General features: G+C 46.0%; 1 protein-coding gene across 3 annotated transcripts in view; it reads right to left on the bottom strand.

The window, feature by feature from the left end:
* FAM168A (family with sequence similarity 168 member A) overlaps positions 1-23,817 on the bottom strand; it is a 163,865-nt gene that overhangs the window by 98,717 nt on the left and 41,331 nt on the right. For all 3 annotated transcript variants that reach the window (XM_084305999.1, XM_084305998.1, XM_084306000.1), the window contains exon 2: positions 17,869-17,969. The gene's annotated coding sequence lies outside the window, so the exon portion shown is untranslated. The remainder of the gene's footprint in view (positions 1-17,868; positions 17,970-23,817) is intronic.

Raw genomic sequence — 23,817 nt, 5'->3', positions numbered from 1 at the left:
GTACAACCAGTCTGGCCGAAAGACCTCATTCCCCAAGACACTTCTGTTATTAAAAACATTACAAATACACACATTAACAACTGACATGGCTACAGAAGACATCACAACATCCTGCAGCCCGGCGTTTTATCAGCTGTAAGGTATTTCCCCAGCCTAAAGCAAAAACTCTCTGCACCGACGCACCTCTGGCAGTGGGACCCAGCACAGGGACTGCTTTACTCCTTCCCATCACTGCCACACGAAAAACGAGGAGCTTTTAGCTACATCACAGTGCGTGCTCTAAGTTATTTAAGATTTTCCTTTTCTTTCCCCAGCTTTCCCCACGTTTCTTCCACGGTTTCCTCCCTGGCCATGAGCAGCGGATGGAAACCTGCTCCATGTCCCTGCGAGATATTGGGAGGATGTGAGTGGAAACTCTTTCCTCCTCACACTAGAAGAAAACAGCAATCGACACGAATCATAAGTGGAATTTCTTGTTTCCAAGTGTTTCTGGATGAGTAGGAAAAGAAGAAGGAAAAAAAAATGTTCCAGCTCTCGCTGCAATGTATCTGAAAGACGTCACTTCTACCATTAAAGCACCGTGTGCTGCTCCTAAGTTGGGAATATCGTACATTCCCTGCTTTTTCTGGATTTGTTATCTAGCTTTTGATAGCAAGAACTATCTTTAATATGAGAACAGAGGGCTGAGCACTGCAAATCCTGATAACAAACAGAATTCAGATCCTTACTGTCAAGAGTGAAAGGCTATTCGGGACAAGGAAAAACTGCAGCTGAAGTTGTTTGCAAGGTCTTTGAGACAAGAGACACATCAGGTCACAGTTTTACAACACAACTTGTCTTGTTATGTCTTATAATATCACTCATTTACCATCAAAACCATCTCATGTGTATCTTTCTGGTCCCCACAACCACCTTTATTCGATGCTTGTGCATGAAGCTTTTTGGGTGTGAAGCAAGATAAAATGCCTCCATTTCAAAACCTTTCAATTCAAAACTAAATTTTAACATTTTTTTCTTTAAAAAAGGTAATAATCTTTTAATCCAGAAGCCCATTTTCCCCCTCCATGCCTCTGAAGCCACGACTCGTGGCTGAGTTTGCAGCCTGCCGAGCACTGTCCCCAAGACCTCACGTATTGCAACCATCGCTCCCAGTGAAGGATGCCAGCAGTACTGACACGTGCGGGTAATTCCCTGAGCCCCTGACCACATCAGGGGCTGAAATTCGGTGGGCTTTGAGGTTCTTTCCAACCTAAACCATTCAGTGGTTCTGTGACTCTGTAAGGTGTGGCAAAACCTCCTCTTTGCACAAGATCTGATTGGGTTTACGTGGGACGAGGTGAACAGTGTCAGCTGCCCCAGCAGAGGTCAGAGCAGCAAATTCTCAGTTACTTCAGCAGTGTTTCTTGAAACAGCAATTTCTGCTGCATTAAAGAATCGAGGCCACTTTCACCTCGTGTCCAGAACCACCACAAATTACGAGACTGAATCTGAGAAACAGCTACGGCCACCGAGCGGTGACAGCCACGGTGTCACGGAAGCCACGACTGTCAGTTCTGTGACCTGGAAATGTGATGCACTCATTTGGAGGAGGATTTTAAAATAAGGATAATAGCACTGAAGAGCCCTAAGTCAAAAGGTGAGAAAATGAAGGGACAACAGGCTCTGCTGTCTACCTGAGGAGATCCTGCACCAGAGCCTCCAGAGGGAGGAGAAAGCTCACTAAAAGACAAGAATATGGGAAGCAAACCCGTCAAAATCCAAACCAAGCAAAGAACAATCTAGAAATCTACTCCATATCTATTATTTTTCAAGTATAGGAAGATTAGGCATCACCAAGGAGCTACTGGAGAAATGCAAGATGGGAGGAATAAACACAGACTAGAGAAAAGTCAGTAAATCCAACAATTGTTCATGGAAAAAAACAGGAAAAAAATAGCACGACCTCTCCAAAATATTTATAAAAATATGCTAGCTTCTTCACATCACTCATTACATAACAACAGAAGACTTGTATTTGTCTTCAATAAGCGTATTAAGGATTATCAGGGAATTACCCAATGCCTTATTTCGCGGGAAGCGACGTGGCTGTAACGAGGCACGGCCCTACGACACTCACATAAAGAGACACAGCGAGGGAAGCAAAATAGCTCCGACAAAATCCCTTGATTGTGACAATACGGGAATAACTAAAGAGCCCAGAAGTGGAGGGGCGGGAGGGTGACCTCAAAAAGATATCAAGAAAAGCCCTAGCAAGACACCGCTAAAAATTAAAGTTAAGGATATGAGGAAAAGGGATTAGGAAGCAGCTAAGCTGGAGACAGTCGAGCATTAAACATCAGATTTTTGTGCTGCCAAAAGGGGCTCAGCAAGGTGCTCCAGGATGCCTTAGAAGGAGCAGCAGATCCTCGTGTGCGGCACTAAAACCAGGGAAGAGCAGAAGAGATAAGGCAATATTTGCAGAGATTAAATCATTTATAATCAAATGGGGTCCAAGAATTCAGGAAAACGTCCCCGTAGTGGTGCTGGATCTCGCTGCCCTTCCTCGCACTTGGTACAAGGTCGGGGATTCAGGCCGCCGCTCCAGCTCACACACGGTAATCCTGCCACATGATGCTGCAATACCTCTTCTTGGCACGGGCGGCTTCTTATTCTGACAACAAAAGGCTCTTTTTAAACAGAATTTCCCAAATAATTGCTTTTCTGAACACGGAGATGTTAAGCAACGCTGACAAGAAGCGGACGAAGGACGTGGAAGGCAACACGAGGAAGCCAAGTGTCGCCGACCAAAGGGGCTGTGTAACACGCCAAAAAAAAAGAAAAAAAAGGTTTTGTACTGGTTTGAGAGAAAAATACCATGTATGAGAGCAGTATCTTGAAAGCAAGGATATGAGAAATGAAGTTAAATGCCACTATTTGCCCAGCACACACTGCAAGAATAAAACGCAACCAATTTTTGCTCCAGGTCCAACAAACTCGCTCCTAAACACTGTGGACAAAAGCTTCTATGATTCTGTGATTTGTGAGATTCAGAAAGAGGGCTGGGGGTTGAAAGCAATTCCCGTGCGCAGACACATTTTAAAGGTGAAACCTCTCAAGTATCGGGACTCACACACACCAAATAAAACATCCCAAAAAGATCTCCCAGAAGCTGCTCATGCCGAGGTCACTCCTGATGGGGCTTCTTCGGTCTTCAAAATTCAAGTGGCCAGACAAAGGAGCGATTAAAGAATCATGTTAAGCATTGCACTTGATTTTTATTCAGAAATCAGTAGATTTCTGCATTAAACCTCTCGCGAAGTGGGGAGGAGCAGCAGAGGTTCGCCCCTCGCACCTCGCTGCCCTGTGTCTCCACGTGCTTGCACATTGCATTGCCCACAGAGAGGTGGGGGAAAAAGGAGATTGAGGATGTGTTGTGCAATCTAAACCTTAAAATTTTATCCATGTTTGCTCAACAGGCTGCTCACAAAAAGGCATTTTTCTTCCCTAATATTTCTGCCCTCCCAAAGACACTAAGCCTGAAGATTTTTGTAGCTGTGCCTTATTCTTCGGCATGAGATGTGAACTGCCCCGGCTCCTTTAGCCCTGTAAGGCAGGAAAACAGCCCCACAGAGCAACCCAAACACGCATCATCATCACATACCAGGCATTTCCAAGTCTAAATACCAAATTTGTTGTTTTGATTGGGCTGTGTCACCGCTGAGAAGATAACGGGAGCAGACGGCAGCATTTGAAGCGCACGTTTGGTTATCATAAAATAGCTCCGCTGCAGCCAGCCAGAACCAATTCTTCCAGAGGTGAGAAACCCCTTCCCAGATGCATTACCTTTATATTTTAATCCCCCTTGCTTTAAATTTATCTTTCTGCAAAAGGAGAAGCCGATAGGCCTGGCTGTGGCGATTCTGGGCTGAGCGATGCAAGATCCAAACCTCGCGTTCGGGCTTCCTTCTTTTTAAAACCACGCCTATTTCGCAGGTGGGATGAAAGAAATTAGAAAAGGATGGACACGGGATGACAAAGCTAACAAGAAGGGAAGGAAAGAGCTGAAGCAAAGTGACAGAGAGGAGGAGCTCAGCCCGCAGCCACCGCAGGGCGTGCGGCACGGCGAGGGCCGCAGCTGCGAGGTGACAGCAGGAGCAACACCCGCCTGGGTTTCCTTTACAGACACACGTCTCCCCGCTGTAAAATCATTTAATGAAACAGTCAGGAGAGAAGGAATTGCTTTTCCTTCCATCCCACTGCCCACCGAAAGCCCTGGGTGAGGTGCTCCAGGCAGCCGCGGCCTCGGGTCCGACGCAATCCTCATTTTTTAAAGCATTGGCAGCAGCCGATTCCTACGTTGCACTTAGCTGGGATCCTGCAAGCAGACACAAAACCTTCGTACCAAAAAAAAAAAAAAAACATAAAGTTATTTTTTTTTTTCCCCAACGAATTGTTTTCGTTTGAGGAGAAAGAACTTAATACATATTTCCTCTCGTGTGGAAAATATTCCGATTGCACTACAGAGACCCAGATTTTGGTGATGCGCTCCCGGCGTAAAGTACCACTCAGGAAAACGAATTTTTAAAAACACAAAAGACGGTAAAATACCTACATTAGCGGTTTTGAATACCTACACCCACTCGGCAGCCCAGAGGGATAAACCCAACAAATTCATAGGCTTGTTAATTAGCTCTTATTGCCTGCCACACGTACAAATGAACAGCATTCCTGCCACCACGGCGGTAATCTGCAGTCTGAACGCGTTTTTTATCGTCGCATCAGCTGCAGCCAGCGCCGGCTCTGACAACAACTGAACGGCTTGGCAGAGTGCCTCAAATTACTGCCGACTAAAAGCACTTTAAACCGTCCTGCTGGAGCTTGACGTGACAAATAAAGCGATGATTCATAACCGAATTACGCCGAGACGCTGGGGAAAGGCAGCGAGCGGGGCTGCTGCCGAGGGGAGCTCGCCGATCCTCCGCGCTGTCGGTCGGGGATGAGGATGCTCCGGTGACACGCTGGGGCTGTAAATCAGGCAGTGGAGGAGCCTAAGTGGAGGGAGGCATTAAGGGAAGCCCGAGACTGTAAATAAGCTGCAGTTGTGACATGCGGGCCGTGGTCTTCCTATCCCACATCATTCCACTCGATTGCTTTCCGTAGTCTGCGAGTTTTATGCCTGTAATCCTTTTAAGCTCAACAGGAGAGCCGCCGACACACTCTGCAATCCCTGTAACACCTTCTACCAACATTAAATGCAAAGTATTTAGTAACCCCAAATGAGTATCCCCAAAAAAACAGAGCAGAGACATCATCCTATCCATTCATTAACGCCCATCAAAGCCTTTAATGAACTGACAGATAATAATCCTCAAGTAACACCTGTGAAAACAGCCCTTGCAGCCCATCAACAAGCCATTTGACTGTCAACATGCGATGAAAAGGGGATTTTTCAGTCTCTTCCCAGGCACTTTTGCTGAAGAAACGCCTTTCAAATCCAACCTGCCCATAAACAAGGCGATACCACCTTCCTATACCATTTTTAAGTCCCTTCAGAAACAAGACCGCTGCTTAAGCTACGGTCAAAGATCTGTCTTGCCCAGCTCTTGGAGGACCCTGTATTCGAGAAGTTAATTTATGATTAGCTTTCCTTCCTTCAGCAAGATTAATGTCTTCTCAGTGCCCCCTTTAAGACAAGATAAATAAGATTCTGACCACCCAGAACAGGTTAAAGTCAACGTACAATCCCTAAAGTCATCATTTGATCTATAACACTTGGTAGAGTTTCTTATAAAGTAGACACACTCTAATTGATTAAGGATCTTATAATAAGCATGTGTGTATAGCAAAGTCATTGCCAGTGCAGGCAAGACTCTCAGGGTACTGTTCATCATCCCTAACTTCACTCATTTAAATTTTTAGTATTTAGGTGACACTAGTGGTCCAGACTTCCCACATACAAGAAATTACAAGAAACTTCAGAGGCAAATTCACCCCATTTTGACACAAAGAAATGCTTTTCTTTGAGGCAATAAAAGTTAGAAGAAATTCATTCCCCCAACATCACCCTACCGCTCAACCCGATGTTTTTAGAGAGAGAAATCTGGACAGAAATATCGCTGACGAAGCTCTACGTACGTACGGAACAAAATGAAAGTGCAGTTAGTGATGTACAGCTCCACTTCGCTTTTTGAACTCATAATCTTGACAGCATGCTTTTATTCAACTAGAAATTACAGGCTCAGCTGTGTACAAGATGTACAAGACACAAAACCCAAAGTTTCTCCTTGTCCCCAGCTGTGATATCCAAAAATACTGACAGGCAAAAGGCACGCGCTGAAATAACATGGAAAATGGCCTCAAGTTTGTGCGTCTTCTCCCCGTTTATGTTTTTATGATGCCTAACTGCAGCACCTCATTCACCTAGCTGCATTTCTTCCTCTCAGCATCTCACATCTGGTTTGCAGGCTCGTGCCAGACACACGTCTCGGTGTGGGAACGGGATGGCCAGCACCTCCAAGGATCCAATCCATCAGTCCTCGGGGAGGCTGAGAAACTGGGAAAATCATTTCACGTCTGCAAAAGAATCCAGTGGCTGTTTTGATTCACTTGGAGACCACTATTTCCATGCTTCAACACAAACTGTTAAGTAAAAATGAGGTAAAGAACACATCTCCAAGGGAGAACATGGACAAAAAGAACTTGGGATAATGTTCTTAAGGCAACTTCTGCTCCCCTAGCAATTTTTCTTCAGTTTTCCCAATATTTTAGTACCTGGCTTCTTCTTCATTACATAACTAGACCCCGTCCAAGGTTAACTAGGATCCTAATGATCTCTCATTAGCTAAACTTGCCAGCAGAACACTGCCAACGAAAAAGAAGGTCAAAACCTGCCATTAACAGAAAGAAAATTTCAAAGGACCAGGAAACCAGCTGCTTTTAGCTTTTCCTTCTTAAAAGCTCCAGCGTGTCAGGATCCACTTCCCCACTCAAAAGCTGTACAATGTGGACCCCCGAAAAGGCTGCTGCAATAAGCAAACCATACAAGCATAAATGTTTTAGAGCAGCTGGCACCTGTTGTGTAGTATCTCATGACTGAACACAGCATTTGATATGAAAAAGAGCTTTTAAATCACAAATACCTGGTCCCCACACCACGAGGGCCACCAGCCAAAACCCACTGCGTGTCGTTTCCTTAACTCTGCTCTCCAGGGGCACGGGGCTACTCCCAAATCGCAGGCTCCTGTTGTGCAGGATTTCATCCTTCTAGTGACTGGAGGCTCTGGGGACTTTTATGTGGGATGAAAAGGAGAAAGAGGGAACCCTCAGCCTTAAATTACCGCGTGTTAAAGCGAGTAAAATCTTCTGAACACCGGTGTCTAGACAGCGCCGACTTCTTTGTCTTCAGGAAGAGGGATTAGGACAGAAAACTGCCTGCGCTGTTCCTTGGTTGATATGAAAGCTCGAAGACATTTTGGGCTAAAGGCTTGGCGACGTTCCAGGAACTACTTTATTACAGGAGAATCAAAGAAAAGGAGGTCTGTAAGGCAGGAGAGTAAGATTTCTGCCGAGCAGTCACAGCAATTAAGGAAGCTGTCTTGACAAAGGGGAAAAAACATTGGAACAGGACCCAAAGGCTCCAAAGAGCAGGGGAGAGTAATTCTGAGACTAGGGCAAGCCTCCAGAGGGGATTACCTTTCCAATTCGAGACTTAATGCTATAGACATGCCTCGAAAAGCTGACCAGAGAGATTGTGCTGATACCACGGATGACCCCATAACGTCGGTATGCTCGAGCGCCAGCGAAGCATCAAAAGTGAACGCTGAAAACTCGGCGAGTTAGGATCAAAAGTGACAGACCTAAAAAAGCCTTCTCCTTCCTTCCACTCACATTAAAAAAAATATAAAGCTAAATATGTTGTATACCTGGCATTTCTAGGTAATTAAAGATCTCAACTTGAAAGCAGCCATCTAAAGACAGATTTCTGGATGAAGCACAGAGTGGACCTCACAGGATGCTTTCAAAAAAGAGGGCTTCTCCTCCTGGATTTGGATTGATTCCACCGTCATTTGAACTTGTTTTCATTAGGCTTCCATATGACTCCACTCCCTCAATTAGCCCGCTATCTGAGCAGGTAACGGCCCCAATTATACCTGTCGGAGCTGAAATAGCCGGTGAGGTTCTTCCAAATAAACTCTGTGTTATGGGACTGCGGGATAAAAGTAGCCTAATCGAATCCCCGATCCTATCGGAAACTTCAAAGACTCGCTTCAAAGGGCTGCTTCAGCAAAGAAACCAGCTGAGGCAATTTAATGCCTCTAATGGTGTGAAGAGCCACTTTCGCCAAGTGGGGAAGGAAACAAACGTGCCCCAGATGATGGGCTCATGTCGTCCCGGCCATGCCGCATGCTGGTGGACCTAGGGATGTGCTGACTGACAGCAATAGACAAAATGGAAGCTGAAAAGCTTTCATTCACGGCCAAAAATCTGTCTGCTGAACGAGGCAGCTACTGGCAGCTCTTTGCCCCAAGGATTTAGGGGCTTTCAGGGAGGAGAGAAGGGCATGGGGCTCTTGCAAGGGAATGGGAAGGCCTTTACCTGTCAGAGCCTGAGCTCAAGCCCAGAGGATTTTGTGTCTTTGCCAGCCAGGAGCATCAACAGAGACTGCCCCGGGTCAAGGAGCTGCACTCTACCCTGTTTTGAGTGCTAATGTTATCAACTGTACCAGGATAAACAAATGTGGGAGCCACACAAGCTGACAGATCCGTGAGGGAAGAAGCAGTGAAAGGAAGGGGTGGGGAGCTGGGGGGCGGCCTCTGCTCACAGGGAACCAGGGCCAGGAGCAGAGGGAACGGCCTCGAGTTGTGCCAGGGGAGGCTCAGGTTGGCAATGAGGAGACATTTCTGCTCAGCAAGAGCGGTCAGGCCTTGGGACGGGTTGCCCAGGGAGGTGGGGGAGTCCCCATCCCTGGGGGTGTTCGAGGAGAGGTCGGACGTGGTGCTTGGGGACAGGGCTTGGGGGTGACATTGGTGGTAGGGGGACGGTTGATTCTGTGATTCTATGATGTCTGTGTGCTGCTAAAGACACCTCTCATCTTGGTCTGTCTGTGCTTGTTGTTATCAACCTAGCTGTGTTAAAAATGCCATGCCAAGGTAGCTCCGGTTTCCCTGAGGCACAGAGGACATTTCCAGTTCCATGCTCCAGAGTCCTCCACAACCACATCTCGAGGTGAGTATTTGGCTTCCAGGTTCCTCACTTTCCATATTCTGCCATTCAAACACAGAATTTCTTCTGGGGTATAAATGCTCTACAGAATTTACCAAATCAGTTTAATTTAAGTAAATAAATAAATAGACAACCCCCAACCATCAACGAAAGCAGGGCAGAAAGGCAGAGCTCCCTCCAGGTTGTCTCAGACCTGTTATAACCAATTCCAAAGCCAGCCACCTGTCCTCCCTAATCCTGCCTAATTAAACCCATTAAACACAATGATGGAAATTCTGCTTTCACTGCCCTTTCCTGAAGACAACTGGACAAACTGCCAAGCAGCAGGTCTTGGTTTCAGTTTTAACAGGAAAGAAAGGAGTAAATGCACTGTCCACGAACCTTAATGTAAGTATTTTGAATGGATAAAACCCTTCTGAAATAACACGCAACTACCCCAGTCCTAACCCTCATAATCTACCTCTTCACTCAAAATATTCTTGTACCTCTTCCCCTAGAGAAGCAGCTGTAAAATATAACAGGAATCAGATCAATGGCAAAAAACAAAAGACAAAATAGGAAACAAGGAGCTCCTTTGTTTTCCCATGGCTTTGTTTCTCACATTGACTGACTTTGGTGACAAGCACAAACTCAAAACAAAGCTTCTCCTGTGGCTGGGCATTTATGAGATAAGATATCCCTGCAGATCTTCCAGTTCCCTGTGTGGGAATTCACTTGGCCACCTTACAAAAAGTCCTCTTCCCTCAGCCTGCAGCAACGTTGATGAGATCTGGAGGAATCCATCCACCTCTGAGACCTCTCCATCCCTCATCAGGCCTCCCAAATTTGCAGAGTGGAAATGCTCACACAGACAGCATGAGGCATAAACCCATTTTCCATTGGATAGCTTGTTTTAAAGGGATTACAAGGATAACAGGGAAAAAAATGCACCTTCTTGCAAAGAGACAATCCCATGGCTCTACTGGCCAATGTCCTCTCCCTGCCTCATCCTCTTCTGCCTTGCAGCATTCCCTCCATCCCTGTTAAAGACTGGCTTTTCCCCAAAATGCAAAGAAGTGAGCCCAATCCTGGTTCCAACCCCCCTGCCATGGGGGGTTGATGATTTTTAAGGTCCCTTCCAACCCAACTCACTCTATGATTATGATTCTCTGACTCCTAGTTCCCATCGTCTACTCTAGATTACGAGCTTCCCAGAAAAGGGAAGACATCACGTGCACTGTTCTACACTAACAGCCACGAGCAAGCACAATACCTTAAGTTTTAATACACTTTAAACTTTCAGAAGTGTAAACACTGCAAAGATGACAAATTTTTTATTAATGTCCTAACTGAGCAGGCAAGGAGAAATATTTCTCAGCAGAAACCTCAGCCTGCCTCATAAAAAATAAGCCTTCAGCTATTACTAATTTTCTCCTTTGCCATTACTTGGTAGCAGAGGAGGAAGGAACCACTAGAAATTGTTTACACTGTGTAAGAAAAAGCCCAAACAATAGGAAACAACGATGTTAATGAGCAAGAGGATGATACTCAGCAGGCAACCGCTAGCAAAAATCCTCCAGGAACAAAGATTAATTTGGTGGTGGAGCAGCACATGCGATTGCCAGCACTAGGACAGGCACTGGGCAGGCCGTGCTTTTTATTTTAATGGCAACATCCTCTTCTGAAAGTGCTTCTTTTTGGCACCTGACCATTTCCAAGACAAGGCAGAAGTGCTGCCCAAGCAGTGAGCTCCCAGCTGCCCGTTTCAGAGCTCGGGGTGATGCGGACACGGCCCCTTTGCCATAGGAGCTCCACAAAGGGTCTGGAAAGCTGTGGTATCAGCCTGGGTACACGCTTGACATGTGGTTAAATCTTTGGAGATGTAACAATTTGCACAGCTGTCCAATTTTTAAATTACAACTTGCCCAAAAAAGTGAAAAGCAATCCCAATTTATCATGTAACAAGTAATGCAGGTTCATTTCTAACCCCGACCCTTCACTGGACCAGACAGAATGATAATCACAGCTCTTTGCCATGGCAAAATTTTCATTTTCCGTGACAGCCAGGGAAGACAAGCCATAAATGGATTCAAGCAAGGATTCTGAACCAGAGAAAAAAATGTTTTTTAAAAATCCCAAATCCCATCCTGGTGTTGCCTTATAACTTTGCTAAAGTGTCAAAAATTAGAGGTTCATTTCCACCTTCACTTACCAGATCTCAGCCATGGTGCCAAAAGGTAGCACGAGGACACGTTTTGAACAGTCCTCCTTAGGTTTACGAGGTGGGCACGGGGACATCCCAAGGGAGATGAGGGCTCGCAGTGTGCCCAAATCCCCAAAGCCTGGAGGATTTTACCTGCCTGGACCAAAACCAGCACTCACACCTACCTGCAGGGAACGCCTCCAGCTGCTGTGGGGTTTCTGCTTACGATCAACAGTGAGGGGAAGGAAATTACCCACTATTCGGCTTTTAAAACTGCCAAACCCTGAAATGGCCTACAGAGAACGTCAGATAACTTCAGAGGGAAGACACCATTCACCCCAGAGGACAGCAGCATGCCTTTATGAACATGGATGTGCCCGAAACCAAAGGCACTTTTTGCCCAGCTGAGGAAACTCAGGTTCATCCCACCGCTCCCTCTCACCTAGGACCCAAAATCCTCTGTGAGCAATGGGAAAGGCGTAGATTTTCCCAGGTCCGTGGATGTCTGCAGGTTTAAAAAGCATTTCTGCAGTGGGTCAGCATTGCCAGCATCACCCCAGGTGGCTGTTGCTGCACAAAGGAACTGGAGGCAGCAGTGGAGATAGCGTTGAGGGCAAGGGGTAGCTCCTTGATGGCCAGCGTTAGCCAGCTGGGATGCAAATGCAGTCCAGCCTTGAAGCTGGACTTTATCTATCTATCTATCAGCTTTTTATCTAGCAGTTGGTGTGATAATATCTTAGGAAGAAGGAAATTTTATATGGGCAGAGGGAAATCTGAATTCAGAAACACAAACCAGAGGCAATTATCACAATTCTACCTTTTTTCTTGGGAGGGGTGGAGGGGTGCAGACACGTATAATTAGGGAAGGTCTACATAGACTATTTCAATTTTTATCCATATAGAAATTGAATACAGAATAACTATTCTATATTCTATTCTATTGAATATAGAATAACTATTTCAACTCGTTTTCAAACTTCTGTATAGAGAACTGATGGGCAGAGCTGAGTCCTACAGAAACTACCCTACGCTGGCACACACTCGCAATTACATAGGATTTCCAAGTGAAAAGCCCAGGCAATGCTGCGACTTTTAAATTCCTATTTCCATTAGCCTGTTGGGAACAGGTGAAGGTATGGGGAAAACCAAAAAACATCAAATCCTACAGTGAAACCTGCGCTACGGTTTCCAACACTTCCATTACCTTGGCATGCTGCTGAAGCACTGCTCGTTGGGCCAACCCGAGGATCCTGAGAATATCATTTCCAAGGTTTATCAAGGGTGCCCAAAGCTCACGATAAATCCTTTGGTATCCTTCCTGCAAATGACGTTATCATACCCAGGAGTTAACAAAGAACATTGCTCTATTAAAATCCATGTAAAGTTCTGGCCAACTGCTTTACAACTTTATTGCTTATAATTGCGCAGGGCTCTCACTCTTCAAGCCCAAATCACTATTTCACACTAAACCCTAATTATACAATCTAGCATGAAAAAGCCAGAGATCTAGGCCCTTTAACAAGCTTAGGCAAAATCAAAGGCCCACAAAGGGCTAAATCAAAAGCTGGCTCACACCAACTCCATTCTTTGTGCAGTCAACCAAGACTAATTAATGCTTTTAATGTCAGTTTACCCCTTTTGGCACTATAAATCAGAACACGCAGCTTTTAGGAGCAAACAAAAGAACCCGTGAAAGGTGCAGCTTATTAACCAAAGGCGCAAATTCAAACGTGCTTAATCAGAAGCAGGTAGATGGAGCAGCACCGTAGCCACCGAGCAGCGTTATCTGCAGCCTGGGCGCAGGGAACATTCGTTTAGCAGCACAAACAAGGCTGGCACACCAGGAGGAGGTGGTAAATTATACCTCTGAGGGAAGGACCAGCAGCCCCAGCAGGGCCCTTGTGAGTGCAGAGATGTGGAAGGAGCTACGGAGAGGTGTGGAGGTCATGCTGAGTGTCCCACCTTGATCTCGTGGCCTTCAAGAAGTGGGAGTGCTTCCACATGGCTGCAGCAGGAGCAGAAAAGGGGTGCTCGAGCAGATCCCCTGCCATCACTTACTTGGCACGGTCCCTCCGTATTTTCTCCATCACATGCTGCTCTGGTTTTGGCGTGGCACCTGAAGAGACGTGGTTGGGGTTTTGTTTTGTGGAACGCACATCTCCGTTTTTGTGTTGGTTTGGAAATCCATGACTCAAAAGCCTGACACTAAACGTGAGCCCAAAAAGAAGCCGGGGCCACGAAGCTTTCAATAGACACACATATTTTTTAAGAAGCGATATAGATACGATTCACTTCCTAGGCTCAAAGAAGAAGAGACCCTAACCTCACCTTTCTGGCTGAGCAGATGGACGAGACATTTTTTGGGGCGCTCTGCTCCTACCTTGGTGCAGCAGCTACAGCACAATTTAATATGCCACATAAACTCAGAGATCAGCAGTAGGAATTCAGTCCTGAGCGTCCTGGAAAGGCTGGTGTCAGAGGTCCTCTCTGCTGCTTTTGTCAGTAAGTCTCATTAAAACCTTCTTTTGTTTTATAAATCAGTTTTTGACATTGGATTTTCTCCCCTCGTTCTGGGAAATGCCATCTTCCTAATGATGGCTCCCTCCTTATCCCTCTAGCTGCAGGCATAGCTGATGTTCGTGTCATCAGCTGGTGAGCAACCACCCCAAAATACCGAGGCAAAAATGTTTAAAAGAGAATTTCTTAAGGAAGTAGAACTGAATAAGGAAAGTATTTGCAAGCATGCTTCACTGCATTCATTAAATATATTAATTTCAGCTGAAATTCTCTTCATAAATTCATCATATTTTAAGATACAGGAAAAGGTTTCCCTATGTAACCTATCGCAGTGTGTTTGGGTACGAACTGGAGGGGGGTTTCCCTGCCCTTTTCTGACACAAACAGCATTGTAACATTGTCCAGAAAGGCACAAAAGTCTTTTCAGGAAGTGAAAATTCCCATGAAGCAAGGATGGGCGAAGTAACCACAGGTCCCGGAGCCTCCCACACCTTTATTTGCGACTGCCGTGGGAGAGTGAAGAAAGGGAACCCCAAACCCAGCACCTTCAGGATCTAGCTGAGGCACATTTAGGAGATGCCTTGCTATGGCACGACTCCCTGGGAGCACGGGAAGATGAAGGAGATGAAGCCCAAGAGGAAGAAGGGTGCCCATGTTCTCCACCATCAACCAAGAGCATCCAACTCTCCTGTTTCATCCACTGGACCTGATGGAGCTGCTCCTGCTCCCTGCAAGCATCCTGGCCAGGTGCCCAAGCACATCTCGCGCTCATCATGGGGTGAGTTACGTGGTGTGGTGGGACACATCGCTCCTCTGAGCTGCCCTCACCGCCAAAGAAGTGTCCCCAAGGAAAGAAAGCTGCCACATCCCTCTGAGCCACCGCGTCCCTCTGAGCCTTCCCTTTTGGGAAGACAGAAGCTGCCTTTTAAAACATTAACAGTGTTCCAATATGACCCATTTGTTCCCAGAGGAAAGAAGGGAACACGAATAGCTGTCCTTGGTGTCACCATCACAATCCCAGAACTGTAGGGGTTGGAAGGGACCTCCAGAGATCATCGGGCCCAACCCCTCTGCCAAAGCAGTTCCCTACAGCAGGCTGCCCAGGTGGGCATCCAGACGGGCCTTAAATATCTCCAGAGACCCCACAACCTCCCTGGGCAGCCTGTCCCAGTGCTCCGTCACCCTCACCATGAAGAAGTTCTTTCACATATTGGTGCAGAACTGCCTGGGCTCCATTTTGTGGCCATTGCCCCTTGTCCTGTCCCCACAGACCACTGGAAAGAGGTTGGCCAAATCCCTCTGCCTCCCACCCCTCAGATATTTATACACACTGAGGAGATCCCCTCTCAATCCTCTCTTCTCCAGGCTGAACAGCCCCAGGTCTCTCAGCCTCTCCTCACAGGGAAGATGCTCCAGGCCCCGTATCATCTTTGTGGCCCTCTCCCTTCAGCCCTCCAGCAATTCTCAGATGTCCCATAGGATCCCCCTGCCCTACACAGCCTGGCTCTCCGGAAACCATCTCCCATATCACACATACTCCCAGGAGGACCCCACAGACCTGGCACGAGTGGTCCCAAGACTCAAGGCCAGAAATTTTCCAGGTGAGATCTGAAATTTTGAGGTGAAGGGAGCAACTCCAGGAAGCCCAAGTGCACCTGGCCACATCCAAATGCCATTCAGGCACGTTGTATAACATAAAAAGAAAACTTTCACACCAAACCAGGCTACTGCACAGATAAGTGAAGTATTGTTAGGTACACAAGGACTTTCCACATTACAGTTAACTATTTATTTGCTGGTATTCCCCTTAGGATTTGTCAGGGGAAGGGGATGAGGGGTTGTTTCCCGAGCAGGAAAGAACCTAACCTAAGTAAACCAAGTTACGAGGTTTACTTCACACACACACACACATCAAGAGTTTGACCGAATTTCTTCCATCTTTTGATTTCTGAGCACTTTTTACTGTCCTGAATCTCGAAGGAGGAGGCTCAGCCCAAGACTGAGACACCCAAAAGTCAATCTCCGAAACGGAGAGACCCTCGGGCAGGGCATTCCCCATGGGGCCAGAGGAGGCAGCTGGCAGCTCACGGCCAGATTTCCCCAGGCTCCATCAATTCCTCCCCCAGGATGTTCATTGAGCCCACTGGGAGCTCAGACACCCAGAGAGCACAAAGCTGAAGATTAAGCTTCTTAAATCTGGAGCTGAATCGGACAGAGCCACAGGACCAGCAGCTCTGTTTCTGATACAAAGCCAGCACTTACCTTGCTCTCATTTTGAAAAACACCTCGTCTTCCTCATCTTCCATCAATTTTCCAATCACTTTTCCAATCTCTCAGCAATTCAGCCCCCACCCCTACCTCCTCCCTACCTTCCAGTCCTCCTGCAGCCCTACAATTCTTTCTTTGACCCTGCAGAAGCAGCACAGCCCCATCTGTGTCTCCTTGTGCAGGAAAAGGGGACGGAAGCAGCACCAAAGCCCCTTTTTTCCCCACCTTTATCCTTTTTTCCAGCTTGATATTCAACAGAAAGGGGCCCGTCGTTGTTGCTGCTGCAGGATTGCCAAAAGCCAAGTTTTTCTGAAGCGTTTGGCACTTTCTGTCCCATCCCACCTGAGACGTGTGGAGTTGAGGAGGGTGGGAAGAGGAAGAAACCAACAGGCTGCTTTTGTCCATACCCCAAAAGCAGGCATCTAATTAGGGCAGGGATGGGCTGTGGCACTTCTGCAGGCTAAAATATTGGGAAGACAAGGGTGATCTGCATGCCTGAGTGCCTGATGCGTGCGTAACGCGGCGGATCCGAGAGCGGGGAGCATCCATCAGCACTGCTGTCGTCTGCCCACAGCTGGTTTTCGGCAAATCTGCCTTGAGTGGGAGCAGAACACTCAGCGGGTAGCCTGGCAGTTTATGTTACTAAGCAATCAGCAAAAAAACATGGAAAAGGGGAGGGGAATAAAAAATGTCAACAATGTGTTTTCCCTACTTCTGCAGGAGAACAGCTGGAGTGGGTCAGGTCAACGCTTTGGCTGCCCCAACTTCTTCTCTGCAGCAGCAACAGAATTGAGAACACCTTGGGGAAAATGCAAGCACGGGAGAGCCACGCCGTGACACTTGCCCAGCACATTTTCCAGCCTGGAACAGCTCAGGGATTTCCTGAAGTGGTGTGCTCATATTTAATAGCCAGCTATATATCACGTTATACCCCTATTATAACACATCTTCTTATACATAAATGCCTAGAGGACCTGACCAGTTCACAATGCAAGACATCAAACAAAAAAGAAACAATTAAGATAAAACCAGCCCCAAACAATTTACAGACAACATGACACTACGAAGTTTCTATTTTTAAAACTATTTTTAAAACTATTTCTACCTTTCCTTTATGAAAGGCTGCAATATAAGCTGGTAGAAAACTGCCTGCAGGCAAATGATAGAAATTTATACCAGGGAATTTATACCAGGAATCACCCCTTCTGCCAACCCACCAGCGAACACAAGCAGTATCTTTTGCCTTAATACAAAGCAAAAATTAATTATTTACTAAGATGATATTAAGACTAATAAACACTGAAAAAAGCAACCCTCTCAATTCTTTACAGGAGCAGCATGTACCTACTGCGCATTTTATTCCAGCCTGCTAATTACCCTGGGCTTATTAACTTTATAAATCAACACAATAAAACACGCTAAGCACGCAGCATTACTGGAGTTGCAGTTTCTGCATTTCTTGACCCAGATATCACATAATTAGTTTAAAATCTAATGTGATCCTGTATGGAAGTTCATTTAACATAGACAAGGCTCCGAGCCACACCAAACACCAACACTTTTTCACCAGTTTGCACTTGCTCTTGTGGTTCCCCATCCCCTATTCCCCCAAATCTTTTTGGTCTGGGAGTTGTTTGGAGGATATTTAAACCAAAACACGAGCGTTCGAGGCAACCAGAAGACCACAAATCGATCGCTACCTCTCGTGGACGAACTTCCTTCGGGTGGAGACAATCCCGACGGTGATCTGCCTAGGGCTGCGGGGCAGTGGGAGTCTTCACAGCATTCCACAAGTCCTCAGCTGCAAGAGAGAGAGAGAGAGGAGAGGGGTGAAGCTCTGCCAGCAAACCCACAGGACAGAAAGCACAGATGCAGAGCTGCAGGATACAAAGAGGAAGAGGACGGAGCCCCCAAAAACTCAAAGAACTGATTTTGCAGCGCTACAGGTACAGGATGAAATGTGGCAGATTTTCAACATTTGCATCCTTCCAAGGCTCGACACCTTTCTGCAGGGACACACTACAGGGATACGGTCTGGGACTTGGGGCAGAAAACTTGCACAAAGGCTCCATCACCTCCACGTCCTTCCTTTCCTGACATCCTGCTGCAGGTTTGCATAGAAACTAGAAACAAACAGCATCAGAAGAAGATAAAAATCACAACCAGGCTCTCCTCGGCTTTCATAAGCGGAGGAAAGAAGGGAATCTGATCTTTTATTTAATTACTCGCCAGCCAGCCATTTGTCAGGACTGTAGACTAAACAGGTTTTGGGCAAACAAAGCTTTACACGGCTCTCCAACACCCCTCCCATCTCAGCTGAGACAGAAACTCCGAGAACTGAAAATGAAACAGCCCAAAACGCAGCACAGAAAAGGCTCCCGAGCAGCTCCACATGCTTTCTGCATTAGGCAGAGGCACAGAAAACCTCCTTCTGAGTTCGCAACCCAGGACCCTTCCAGCCTTGCCCGGCTTCTTTATTTCCATCAACCCAGGACCGAGAGGTTTCCATGAAACCCTTTTGCGTTACCACTAACCACTCTTTCAGCCTCAGCTCCCCTTCAATCAAAAAAACAGGGAGAAAACGGGCACAGAATATTGATTGCAGCTCCAGGAAGGTTTTCACTGGGATCAGCTGCTAGAGGAAAACCCCACCACGCCATCCGAGATGGCTCCGAGGAACCAAGTCAAAGGTTGGTGCCACGTTGGAGGAATCCAGCTGCTGTGCGGGCACTTTCCTGCTGTATTTTCACCTTATAACAAGTATATTTGTTGCTTGGAAGTTGATCGTGGCTTTAGGCTTCCTGATTTGTCTTTCTGGCCTCCCAGTTCAGTGGGTACCAGCCCTAAAACTCATCAGCAAGCAGCCTCCAGGAGGGAGAGAAAAGGGAGAAGTGAATTCTAGCGCCTTGACAGGTCTCATCACATCGAGCTCTGCAGTGGCAAATTAGGCTCTCTTTGAGCACATTTTGTTCTCCGAGTAGCTTCGGTGCTTCGGGAGGCACCAAATATAACACAGCCCCATTTTAACTTCCTTCCAGGAATACACACAGTCATTTATCAAGAAGACGTGGGCTGCAGTTTCAGTTCCAAAAAGCTCCAGTACCGTTCTGTGAAATTAAACAAATGAGTCCAATTGCGGCGAGGAAGAAACAGAAAAAAACAATCTGGGTCCCATCCGACTCAGCACAGTCACCCTTTTCGGTGTTGGGTTTTGGGTTTTTTGGTTCTTTTTCCTTTATTCCTTTTCTGCTTTTTTCTTGACCAGCAGTCAGGCTGGCTGCCACACGTGTACAATTTACCTGGATTTGCAGAGAAACACAGCCAGGCCCAACCCAGGCCTCCAGGTAGAAGCAGAAAGACATTTATTAGAGAATTGGACAAAAAAATGTATTCTAACGAGGGAAAATACGACACGTGAGGAGCCTGGGGTAGATGTAAAAATGGGAATACTGCATTTCTAATTACAAGTCTACGTTGGGCAATGTGTAAAAGTCTCTCAGCATACACCTGAAGCATTTGTGTGCCCCTCCCCAAGGAGCTAGCCCAAGCTTTCATCCGAGCCATCCCATAACCAAAAGGATTAGTTATCCTGCCACAAACACTAGCCCATAAATATTATTAATGTTTCCTTGGCGAAGAGCATTAGGGCAGGAGGAGGCTCTCCTCCCCATAGTGTTAATATTCTTCTTTTCCTGGCTGTTGGCAAGCCTAACTCATTGTTCAGCTCGTTAAAAAAACTGGGAAAGGCATCGTTAAGCCTTCTCTCTTCAGCTGGTGGACACAGATTTTCCCTTCCTTTGCTGGAGTGCCAGACTTCTGCACGTGGAAAGCCCTCGGTTTAGGGTCAAAGCTCTTCCAACTCCTTCCTCCCACCCCTTCTCACGCCTTCTCTGGAGAGCCAAAGTTGCTCCAAACCTGCTGAATAAATTCATTAGCGCCGAGGTAGAATACGTTTCGCGCGAGTTTCCCATTAACTTCTAATTTCCTAATTATTAGATTACATGCTCGAGCTTTTAAAGCAAATTACCTCTATCGAGCTGAGCAAAGAAACCTAACAAAGGATTCCTGCAGCTTACTCCCCAAGTCCTCCCTTCCCTCCCATTTTCTTCTTGGTGTGAAAAAGTTCAAATCCTTTAATGTTGCCTAAGATTACTGCAGCTATTTAGGAAGAGAACTTGCTGCCTAATATCTTCATCAACTACAAGGGGTGTTTCAGGCAGGGAAAGAAGATTTTTCCTTCTGTTCCCCTCCTCCCCCCTCCTATGACCTCCTGCTCCAGTGGCAGGAGCTGGGCACGTGGATTATAAAATAGATTAAGAATTAATTAGAAGGTATTGATTAAAAAAACTCGCCTTGGGAGATTGCAGATTGCTACGATAAACTCGTGTTAGCACGATTCAGTTAAAAATGCTCTCCACAACTTATCAAGTGAAGATAAAAACACTCGCTAAGTGTCTGACATGCTGGAAGGTTAAAAAAAAAAAATCTACAGCCAAGGAAATGACTTTATTCAGTCGGACAGCACTGCACAGATTCCCTCGTGAGCCAATTTTATGTCTCAAAGACCATACTGAGACCCTGAAATGCACGGCCATCCATCAGGACACTCACCAAGACTGGGATTTTGGAAGGAGAGGAAAAACATTAGGGGCTAAAAATCCAGCTGGATGAGGTCTAACGATGCTCGAGCAGAGCCAGGCACCTAAGCATGCACCTTACCTAAATCCTTTTGCATAATACCTTGAGTTTAACCCTCAGTATCCACAGAAAAGGAACTTTGGGGCTCAAATAAGTAAAATTTATTGGATAATATTGGATGGACATGTCATCCCTTTCCTATACCTGCACCCTGTTTTGTCCTGGAGCATCACCACCCTTCTGCTCCGCTCCTGCAGAGCCTCCTGCACCCAGCTGTGTCCCTACCTCAACCACTCCTAATCCCAGGCAGGAAAAAATCCCAAAAAATGACAGAAATAGGTGCCAGCACTTGCCTACCTCCTGCTTTCATCCATTTGTCAAAAGCAGTTCTTGAAGTATTGAAACCACGGCACTCCGGGTTTGTTATTCCCTCTCTTGTACAGTTCCTATATTCTAGGACATTTAGAGGTTTCTAAGTCACAGACAACTTTGTAGTGAAAGAAATAAGTTAATTAGAGAAAAATAATGTTGATTGAAACAACGTATGGCACCACGGACAATACTGAATTGTCAAAAGAAAACGGGACAAAAAAAACAGCGTGAAAAAGGAAAATGCAGCAATCACCTTAAAAACTAAAAATATAATTTACAGCTAGAGCAGCCTCAGCTGGCCCTATATCTCTATCAGAAAAATACAAAAAGCCGAGGAAAACATTCTCCTACAAGCCTTCGTGGCATTAAAGGAGAGGGATTAAGGAGAACATGACAGGCAATCTATTCGGGCATCAGGCCGAGCGCTGACAGGGCTCCGACCTCTTCAGATGCACGGCTGAGAGCTAATTCGTGAAACCTTCACTCCAACAGCGAGTAACTACAGACTGCAGCTTCAAGGTGTTAATCCCAGGTGTGGCATTAAGCTGGGAGCAAGGAAATACCACACAGAAATATTTGTCACAGCATTTTGTGTATTCAGTATCCGAATTCGGGAATAAAGGGGTGAAATGTTAAGGAAGGTGCACGGGTTATCCAGAGCAGAGCAGAGATTAGCTCTTCTCAGGATGCATAAAAAGAATAATAAACGAATGAAAATTTAAAAATCCTCGAGAAACTGGTGGTACTGGCAAATATATACATATATATACATATATACATATATATAAGTAAATAAATAATCCCTGAGAAACTGGTGGTACTGGCAAAAAAATTATATATAGATATATAGATACACAGATATATAGATATAGATAAATAAAATGAAATCCACCTGAAGGAATCGGAAGCCAAAAACATCCATGGCACTACCTAGCAGGAAAGCAAGGCATGGAAAGAAATAATTTGGGAACACAGAGCAAGCACATCACAGGAAACCTCCATGGGGCTTTTCATGTTTCCTCCCCCAAAACTGCCTGCCATCCTCGTGCCATCGCAACTGTTAAGGGGCCGTGCAGCAAACCAGATTAAGAACTGATCTGGGTTAAAAATAACCTTTTTTTTTGCTGTTGCCTGAGCTGGTTCGCCAGATGGCCCCTCCGGCAGCTGCAGCGGCACCGGCGAGGTAGCTCAGAGGTGGGAAGAGGCAGCCGAGGAGGAGCAGGAGGAGCACAGCTCCTCGAGCCAGGGCTGAGCGAGGGAAAGCGTTTTGGTGGGATCTGATGGAAAAAATGGGAAGCATTTCGAGCAGGATTGCTTGGAGAGCACGCAGGAGATGCCCCACGCCTCCGTGCACGCTCTCCATCCCCGGGCACGCGATGGCCTTCTACCATTACAGGTATTAAACACTATGAAAACACACCTCGGGTTGTTTTCTTTTTGTTTGCTTGTTTTCCTGTGTGGTTTGGGTTTCTTTTTTTGTGGTTTTGTGTTTTTTACCTACAGGGTATCAGGGTGAAACTGAGAGGTAAGAAAAGAGCAGAAGCCATTAAAAGCAGCCAAGTCGGGCAGCATCCATCCTTCGGGATCATCCTATCGTCCCAGCCTGCAGCCTTAAGGAAATAGAGGTGATAAATATCAGCGTTCACTGCTGAATATCAGCCCACCACACCTCCCTCTGACATCACTTCTGTTGTAGTGTTAAGATTTCCTTTCTCACGAAGTTTAAGGCAGAACAGGATTAGGAAACGAGGTAAATCACATCCCCGTTTGCACTGTTCTGCCACTTACTGATAAAAAAATAACAGCCTAATCCATGGGCAAACTGGAGCAGTTGTCTTTAGAGGCAAAGACTGGTAAAAAGACAACTGCTGGTGAAACCCCAGTGATGTTCTGCCTGCTCCTGCTGCTGTTCTGCTTGGGATGTCGGCCCCAAAGAGGATCCCCCAAGTGCAGGACCTGGGATCCCACACGGCAGCATCACTGGTGGGCTTGAGAAATTGAAGGCAGCTATTCCAATCTGGACTCATCCCCAGATGAAGAAAACTTCAATAAACAAAGCGAGATCTGGTTTGCATTTATATTTAAATCCATCTTAAAAAAAAAGACTATTTCTTCTAAGGTCAGTCTTTCCAATGTGCCAGTTTGCAAAGAAATGTTACTACGCCTGCTTCATTTTTTAATCCAGAAAGATACACACTGGAGACAAACACATTTATTCAAACACCCAATTTTCCCTTTTTTAATGCCATTTGCTATTCTAAGCATATGCTCTAGCCTGGTTTATTAATCTACTTTCAGCTTATATAGTCAGTCCATCTTTGAAGAAAGGTTCTTCTTGCATTTCTAAAACTCTATCGCAGTAACAAGGCTCGACACGCTGCCTAGCAGTAGGGTTCAAACACATATTTAAATTATCCTGGTTATTAAATTGGTATTAAAGCAGTAAACAGCGAAATAAAGAGCTCCTTTCGTATTTGCACAGTCCTCCAGGATCTCTAAGGTCGGATTTCATCCTCTCAAGACATTAAACATTACGTGTTTACCATCGTTTAAAAGATGCAGCTTTGAAAGCAGAAAATTATCATCTGGAGATAGCAACTCCCTAAATATCAAGAGACCATTGCCAAGAGCCTGTGAAA

Source organism: Netta rufina (genome assembly GCF_964035555.1).
Source record: "Netta rufina genome assembly, chromosome: 1".
Taxonomy (NCBI): Eukaryota; Metazoa; Chordata; class Aves; order Anseriformes; family Anatidae; genus Netta; species Netta rufina.
This window is presented reverse-complemented; position numbering and strand designations above follow the sequence as displayed.